The sequence below is a fragment of the Panthera tigris genome, chromosome B3, assembly GCF_018350195.1.
Source record: "Panthera tigris isolate Pti1 chromosome B3, P.tigris_Pti1_mat1.1, whole genome shotgun sequence".
NCBI lineage: Eukaryota > Metazoa > Chordata > Mammalia > Carnivora > Felidae > Panthera > Panthera tigris.
In genome coordinates this window covers 45,029,951-45,039,656 of record NC_056665.1, presented here as the reverse complement: position 1 = coordinate 45,039,656, position 9,706 = coordinate 45,029,951, and positions in this window count along the sequence as shown.

Genomic DNA, 9,706 nt, shown 5'->3' with positions numbered 1-9,706 from the left:
ATACATGTTTTTATAAAAAATGAGATAATGTACCTAATAGTTTATAAATTTTTTTTCATTTAAAAATATATCCTGAACTCCTCTTCAGGTTGGTAAGTATATTTCAACACCATCGTTTCTATTTTGGGTAATTTACATATTAACAATTCCTTATTGAACATTTAGGTTACTCCATTTTTTTTTTTTTTTTGATAATGAAAAACCACACTTCACGGAATGTACAAAAACATCAAAAACATAAGACTAACTGATTTTCAAACAAGATACTAGTTATATTTTCAAATAATACGCTCAGTATATTTTCCTTCAACTTTTAGGTGACATACCTTTAAGCAGTGGATCCAACTGTTAGCCTGAAAAAACTATAATTAAGACACAGTTTTCCTTGTGTTTGCAGATTTTTTTGGACAATCTTTAGTATATTTTTACAATCACTTGTTGTCTAGTATGGGTGTCCTTGAATAGGTATTTAGAATATTTAGAACCTTAAAAATTGAGGGGTGCCTGGTGGCTCAGTCGGCTGACCATCCAACTTCGGCTCAGTTCATGATCTCACGGTTCATGAGTTCAAGCCCCGCATCAGGCTCTGTGCTGACAGCTCAGAGTCTGGAGCCTGCTTCAAATTCTGTGTCTCCCTCTCTCTCTGCTCCCCGCCCCCCCCCCCCCCCGCTCACACTCTGTCTCTCTCTCAAAAATAAATAAAGATAAAAATTAAAAAAAAAAATTGGAAAGTAATTCAGAAGAAAAAAGTGTGGCTTCCAGACCCGAAGTAAAAGATACCATTTGGAAAGTGATACATTTGGTCAGAACCACCATCAGCCATTTCCTTGTGGTTTTCAGCTTTGGTGTTATGTTTAAATAGGCTCTCCTGGGCACCTGGGTGGCTCAGTCAGTTAAGCCTCTGACTCAGTTTCAGTTCAGGTCATGGTCTCTTGGTTTGTGAGTTCAAGCTCCGCATTGGGCTCCGCGCTGGCAGTGCAGAGCCTGCTTGGGATTCTCTCTCTCTCTTCTCTCTCTCTGCCCCTCCCCGGCTTGTGTGCTCTGTCTCTCTCTCTCTCTCTCTCTCAAAAATAAAAAATAAAAATAAAAATAAAAAATTGGCCCTCCTCACCCTAAAATTATACAAGTAGTTAGTAATTGTTTATAGTTTCATCTTTTTAAAAAATACAAATATTAAATTCAATAGGAATTTTGTAATATATGCTTATGATATGAGGTAGGGAACCTGATTTTTCCCACACTGACAAACTAGTTCACTTAACATCATTTATTGAATAATCTGTTAATTCCTGAACTTGACTAGAACTCATTCAAATGAAAGTTTACCTTCAAAGATGTCATCTTAGGTTACCCACTTCATTCAAGTATCCATTCACAAACCTTTCGCCAAACCTTTGTATACATTCACAACCTGTCACTGAACAAACTTTCGTTGAACAATATTATGAGTCAATACTGTCGGTCCCTAAGGGTACAGCTAATAAAGACACAGTGTCTGCCTTCAAGGAGCTCACAGACTAGTCAGGGAGAGGGGCAAAGGAACCCAGTAAAACAACTTGGTGGATTGAGGTGATATTGGTACTTCCAAAGGACAGCTAAATAGAAGGGAACTAAACAGACGGCTGGAGAGGAGTAGGAGGTGGGGTCAGTAAAGGAAGACTTTTGGAAGGAGGTGATCTCGAGCTTAGTAGTAAAAGGAGAATCTTCTAAGCAGAGGTAATGGCATGTGCAAATGCACGGAGGCTTCTAGGAACCGCACACTGTTCTTCACGACTGGAGCCCAAGCTGTGGGAGGATGAGTGGGTGTGAAAGGCCAGTAACAAAAATAAGCCATCAAAGGCCAGATGAAAGGGGAGGTTTTTTTAATGCTAAGTATTTGTTCAGAGCCACTATAATGAGCAACGTGGAAAAGCAATCAATTATTACTTTATAATTGTGCTCCAAAAGAAGAGATTGAAACATGTCCCTTGCAATGACAGCATTGTTAAGTTCTGAGAGAACCACTCTGAAAGCGGCAATATTCATTTGAAAATATACTTCAGTACGTGTGTTAAGATCATTCATGTTACTTTGTCATACTTCATCTATCAAAACAAAAGCACTTAGCCAAAATAGGCTTGCAGAGTGCTGAGTCTATACCTGCTTCTCGCCCTCACTGCAACCTGGGATCAGAGAGGTAGGATGTGAGATGACGAAGAAGACATTTCAGACAATGCTAGGAAAATGCTTGTGTAAATTCAAATTTTCGAAGGTAGAATGTACATTAAACAAACCTCTTGAATAATACTGCCCTCCCCACTGTATAATTTTATAGGCAGATTGTTATTCTTGCTTATGAGCATATAAACTCAGTGATGTTCGGCAGCTCACCCATAATTTTTGAAAAAAATGTGAAGTCTCCTTTTCACGTGGGCTGAAGATGTCTTTGCTGGTTGAGCTTGAGGGTAAAACTGGATACAATTATGTATTCATTTAATTATTCATAACTTGAGACTGCGATGCAAGTATATATATTTTTTTCACTTCTTCACTTTATAAAATTCTAAACTAAACCCAGCAGCAGTTTTGTCTTTGGCATGGTGACAAGTTTCTTTTTGACAATGAACCAGTAAAAGAAATAATTCCAGAGAGAATTGATGCTTCCCTATTTCTGAAAATGAAATCGGACGGCACACATATATTACACATCACTGTTGCGAGATGTTTCCACATTTCACAGAGCCCAGCACATGTTTTTAAGAAATGTTTCCATATGCAGAATTAGACTATGGCCATTTAGGAGGAAAACGAGGTTAATTTGCCTGAGAATTTTAGTCCACAGGACTTTAAGTATTCATCTCATTCAGGGAAATAGGTTATAGATTGAAGTCATGTGAGAGCAAGAGCTCAGATCTGGAGAAAGTCATGTTTGTTGAAGATGAGACAGGATATGCATTTCATTCAACGTAAGAAAAGTCTAGTGCTACTTTCGAATGCTCATCAAAACTAACACTGTGAACAAATCTTAGAGTCCACATTCAAGTCCTCTGTGAAACTGTTTCTGCAACGTCATGAAAGAAATAACAAATAGGAGTTTACAGGTATCTGAGGATATACATTTTATGATCTAAAAGAACAAAATCTGGACAAATCATAGCAACAACTAAACTGGACATCATGGTTGACATTTGGAAAGAATGTCACCTACCCCGAACAGGGGTCATTACGAAAAACCACTCCCCTTATTAATTAATGCTCTTGCAAAAGTACTGAGACATAGTATCCCCGTGCTTGGTTTATTACTAAAATAAAGAGTAGCTTTGAAGAGAGCAGGAGATTTGACTCTTCTTTGTCTCAGTGTGGCATCTATATTTGGAAACATGCAAATAAGTGATAGCTTCCAATTAGAAAAAAGCAGTTTGATTGACTGAATGATGATGATGATGATGGTTTTTACCAGTGATAATGCTTTTCAAATTCTTCCTGGGCTGGGTAAATAAAAGTGAGAATCTTCTAAGGTCATCCAGACTAATACAAAATTAGATATAACACTGTCATTCACCAATGCATTTATCATTTATTCTGCATCTTTAGAGTCAAAATGCAGTCTTATTTGCTTTAACAAAACAAGTGTATTTCAAAATGCACAAAGAATTGTTGGGCCAATTGGGAATTACATGCTACTTAACAAAGCAAAGTGCTAACACGGCTCTACGTAAGGCAAATGCACTTTTATTTAATTTCATACAAATATAAACATTAAAAGGTGATATCATCTAGTTCACTATTGCAATAGGCTGTATGTCCTACAAATGTATTTCCAAAAATACTTCACTTCCTAAGAGTAACTACCTCAACTGAGAGAATCTAGATCATTATGTATATTTTAAAACAGCACAGGTAAAAGTGCGGGTAAAATGTACTAACTCAATTCTTTTCAATGAATGTCAGTACAATGAGGAGAAAATATTAATATTGTAACATTATTTTTCATTTACATGGTTCCCTTAGGATACTTAAAGCAATACTTTTTTTCCCTATATAATTGCTAAAGCACCAAACAGTACTCACTGAGAAAAAGTAGGACACTTTCCAGTTTCAGGTATGTATGTATGGAATGGGGAGACATGAAAGACAGAAGTTTACCATGAATTATCAGCTTTAAAAGATCCTTAGTCTCTAAAACTCTAGATTTTTTTTGAATGGAATACTAATTTTTCAGCAGGTCACTCATTAATGTGAGGGACTTTTCATATACATAGATGGGAGATGCTATTCCATTAGACAATGCCCTTACTCAAGCACTATTTACAAAAATTGTATCTAGTAATCTTGGTGTGCAGTTTGGGATATGAGAGAGTGTGGGCGAATTTAAATAAATAAGACGGCTAATGCCTGAAATTACATTATTAGTCTTTCTTAATTAGCTTATGACACTGATTCATGTTAAAATGCAATTATTTTTCATAGAGGGTTTAACACATAAACTTTACGTTAAAATGGAAGGCCAGGGACCGGACGGGGATTAGGAGAGGCATTCTAGTCCTTACTCTGCTACAGTCTCTGTGACCTTGGGAAAGTTCTCTGTCTTCTGCAGATCTTCAATTTCCTTGTCAGTAACTAATGGGGTATCCAAGACTCATTTTGCCTCATTTTTATTATTTTGCTGAAAGCCGAGCTTATCGTTTCCTTAAATTTTAGAAATTCACTCAAATGTTTTATGGGTGCTTAAGTACAAATACCTGAAAATTACACACCTTCATATTATTGTCTGCCTTAGAAAAAATTGGCATTAAAAAACCCCAATCCAAGTGCATACGTAAAACCCATGCCGGATAATAGGAAAGACACTTTAAAGAATCTGAATATTTACCAGGGATATTGGTATTTACAGTTTGCAGGTTTGCACAATACAGTAGATAAAGCCCTGAACTCAGAATAAGCAGATTTCCTTTAAAATTCCAACCAGACCGTTGAAGATCTCCCCCACACTCCATATGCAGTATGTATTCTCTAAGACTAGGAAACAGGCAACGGCAAATGAAGAAAAAGATGGTAGTCTCAGGGAGTCTCAGGCACTGCCTTGAAGTGATCACTTTTGTTTAAGGACCATTATGACAATAAGGAGTTCCTTCAAAGTTTAGTTTATGAGACTGACTCTTATAATAGTTTTTGCTTTCGTTCTTTAAAAAAAAATTTTTTTTGAGAGAGGGAGAGACAGAGCGTGAGCAGAGGAGGGACAGAGAGAGAGGGAGACACAGAATCTGAAGCACGCTCCAGGCTCCGGGTTGTCAGTACAGAGCCCGCCATGGGGCTCGAACCCACGAACTGCGAGATCATGACCTGAGCCAAAATGGGTCACTGAACTGACTGAGCCACACAGTCAGTTCTTTGGTCCTTTATCTGACGTGAAGGGACAGAGGACACATGCTGAAATGAAATCACTTGAAACTTGTCCCTCTTTTTCATTTTAATAATTCCTTTTGTGATTTGACTATTAGAAAAGACATTCTCTAGCAGGCCAATTTCTTGGCACAGCTATATATTTTTTAAAGTATTAATAGGAATGTATATAGTTTTCGGTTCTTAGAGTATATTTTCTAAAGGTGTCCCGGGAGCCTTGGAAATAAGGGGTCTTTTTGTTAAATTAGTAAATCTAGCAAAAAAAACAAAAATCTCATTTCAATTTATTTCAGAACAAAAAGTCACAGGTCGTGGTCTTCACTGCCCATCTTCCCCCACATCCTCATAAATTGATTAATTTTTGATCTAGGAAAGAATAATTCATTTTTATCTTCATTTAATTTTAATAGTCAAGGAGTAGTCTATAGAGATTGAATAAATTTAATCCTTCTGCAATTAGTGTCAAATGAATTCTTCCTGGATGTGGATAACGAAAGAAATACAGACCCTCCCACACACTGACAGAAACCTTTATCAGGTTTAATGTTTCATGTAAATGATCCTACTTGAAAGGAAGCTTGTCTTGCTTTCTCTCCTCCCTTTCTGTCCTCGTTAATTGTTTGTTTTTAAACCTAAACTTTCTCTCAGCTTCTCTGAGAACTGTAGTCTTCACTGGATCAACCACATGATCCCACAAGGATAACATTCTGCCACTGACTTGTCTCTTTTGGGTAGAGGAATTAAATTTTTCCCCTGATCCATTTTACAACCACATAACTTCTGTGGGATGCTCCAGTGAGGATGATAGGGTCAGACCTCACAAGAAAGGTCTGGATATGTTCTGTGCGCAGCAAGCGGATAGGATTATTTTAAGTAACCAGTGGCTGCACGCAACACGATCCATTTGGATCATCTCAGATTTGTCACCCAGAGGTGCCTTTTCTGAGCAGGAATGTTGTCCTTCCTATGGGGGAAGCCCAGACACAAAAAGCCACCAAGCACATCAGCATCCAAAACATCTTAGATACCCTTTCTTCTTTCTTGCCTTTAAAATCAACATTTGAGTTTATAGCATTGACATCTATATAGGTTTTATAATTAACCATCTTAATACATGAAGAATATAACAATCTAATGCACCTCCTTTAATTTCTAGTGCAGTTATAAAAGCATACGGGCTATTACTAAACATGACTCATCAGGATTTTTTTAAAAAGATAATTTAGTTATCTCTTGTCAAGTCACTATTTAATGTTACTTTCTATATTTGCTGTGATAAGCATTAAAACCTGTATATTGGTTGATAAATCATTGTTTAGGAGTGTCTAAAGGGTTCAGTAAATTGTATGAAATTGCCATAGTGTAATAAATGGTTATTTGATAATGAATGAAATTGTTTGAAAATACTGTTAAAATGTCAAGTTTAAACATATAGATCATCACTCAAAAGGAAGGCAAACATGGAAACCACAGTGACATCATAAATATACGGCAATAAACACATTTATTTATATCGGGCAAGTTGTAGGTACTTTGTATAAATGTGTACAAATTGATATATGAAGTTAATTTCAATCTGTAAAAGTAATTGCATTGGTTTAACTTATTTAACTCTCCTTACAATAATATTTATTGCAGAAAAAGAAGGTAAAGAAATAAATGATGATAAATAGATAAAATACATAGGAAATGGGAATTGTTTTACAACTTAATTACACTGTCACATAAAATTATCACACAAATACACCAACCAGACAGCAGAAATACATTAAAACTCTATTATCCAATGCAGAGAACAGTTTTTTGTTGGCCTTTATTTCATTCGCACATTTAAAATAATTTTTATTTTTTTCTACCAGCATAAAATGCAAAACAATGTTGAAAGCAAAAAGAGTAAGTCAGGAACAAAATTTTTCTAAAAGAAATGTTCTGTTTTATACAGTAGTGTGGAAAATTGACATAAAATCTAAGAAAAGTGCAGCAAAAGCATTCCCAATTCCCCACAATAGCTATAGTGAAGAAATGTAAATTCGGGAACTCAATAGAAAATAAAACTAATTGATTTGTTTTTAAAGATTTTAGTTTTTAATTTTTTAAGGTAATCTCTACCTGCACTGTGGGGCTCAAACTCACGACCCAACAATGGAAGAGTCACAGCCCTACCAAGTGAGCCAGCCAGGTGCCCCACTAGCTAATGGTTTGGTGAGACTGGTGCAGAAATCATAAGATGAGCACATGATTTAGTAGCTGTACATCTTTAACGGCAAAACATTTCACTCTGGGATAAGTAAATATATCTGGCAAAGATTCACTGGCTTTTAAAAGTCAACTCAAATTTCCTAATACTTAGTAGGTATGTGCTAGATACTGGGCGTGTTACTTTGGCTTTGTCCAGGAAAGGCTGATCATCTACTAGGGGAGATGAGACGTGTTCAGAAGAAATAAGGCATATTTGTTGATCTGTATATATGCTTACTTTGCTGTTAGTTTCTCAACCATAAATTGGGACCAGAGTATAGTGTCACAAAACTTTCCAGTAAAATTCTTAAAATTTGGTATTGATCGCCATCTTTGGTATCTAATCCTAAAAATTCTGCAACACATTTCATATCTACTCTTGTAACATATTTAGGTTATTAGGGCAAAAATAATTTCATTTATTATATGGAAATTTAAAATTTATAATGAAAAGTACACAGTTTAGTTTGGGAAAAGTGAACATGATAATTAAACTAGTCAAAGAGAAACAGTCATTGAAGGGTTGGATGAGAATTAAAAATAATTACGAGAGTGAAAAGCTTAAAGGTTTAATGCACTTAGTAACAGAAAGTGATTCAAAAGCATATCATGCAATTTCTTTATGAGGGTCAAATATTTAACCATGGATAATAAACTAACTTTTTAGATGATATTTAGTTTTTATGAAACAAAGCCATATTTCTTTCTCAAATCTCATTTTTCTCAATATCCATTCAAATAGAAGGCAAATGTGTGGGTCTTTCACAGTCTGGATGTTAAATAGGACCCTGTAAACACAATGCTTGGATCATAACAAATTGAATTTATTCTTCCAATTTGTTATAAAATGCCAAATGGGGAAGCATAAATAATGAAGGGAAAACCAGAAGAAAGTTTTCATGGACCAATTGACCAGACAAGGCTTATGTGAAATTATGCCCTTCCCTAAATTTGAAAAAAAATCTCTGATAAATTCCTAATCACTGGTGTTTGAAACATCTCTAATACTATAGGTCTTACAGAGCCATTTTACAGTTTTGTCTGTTGATATGCATATGTACATATTTTCATTTTATATACATTTATGTATATGTTCTGTTACATGTACATTTCCAGTGGGCAAATTTTTTTCCTAATAAGGAGAGGAAATTATGGAAATACAGTTGTAACAGCAGTCAAATTGTTTCAAAATTTTTAAAAGGTAAAATAAGAATAGCCCAGGGGCGCCCGGGTAGCTCAGTCGGTTGAGCGGCCAACATCGGCTCAGGTCATGATCTCGCGATCCGTGAGTTCGAGCCCCGTGTCGGGCTCTGTGCTGACAGCTCCGAGCCTGGATCGGATTCTGTGTCTCCCTCTCTCTGACCCTCCCCCGTTCATGCTCTGTCTCTCTCTGTCTCAAAAATAAATAAACGTTAAAAAAAAATAAAAAAATAAAATAAAATAAGAATAGCCCATTTTTAGTATGCTAAAAATCTAGTATTCCATTTTTATTGCTGTGAAAAGACTATTTTTAATAAGTCAAATTTAATGATGAGAAAAATGTCAACATAATTCTTATCAGAGAGAGCTAGATCTGATTTTTCTTAGTGGCATGATATATGGTAATTAAAGAGTATTCTAAATCTTAAGGGTTTCTAGGCTCATTTTGACTTCAACTGGTGAATTCATTTATAAAAGAAAAGAAGTAGACATTGAAATAGGTAAAATACAATAATAAGAGTAATTCAAACATGACAGTTGAAAATGGAGGTGTTTAAAAAGAAAATTTAGAGTATCAGATATTGATGAGAGTACAATCATAAAATGTTATTCCTAGAACGATTTTCATCTTCCTATAAATTAAATAAATTGACTCACTTCTGAATGTTAGAGTCTTCAAAATGATATGTATATACTGAAAATATGATCTTTTTTATTGGCTATTGCTACAGAAAGGGTCATAAGTAATGCCAGCCATTAGTAGAATTTAGAAGATATCATTTATTATACTTCAGAATGGCCTGTTATAGACAATCGTTATTTAAGAAAATATTGAACATGGGATGTAGTTAATTTTTAACATATTGGAAATATTGTTAATTTAAAA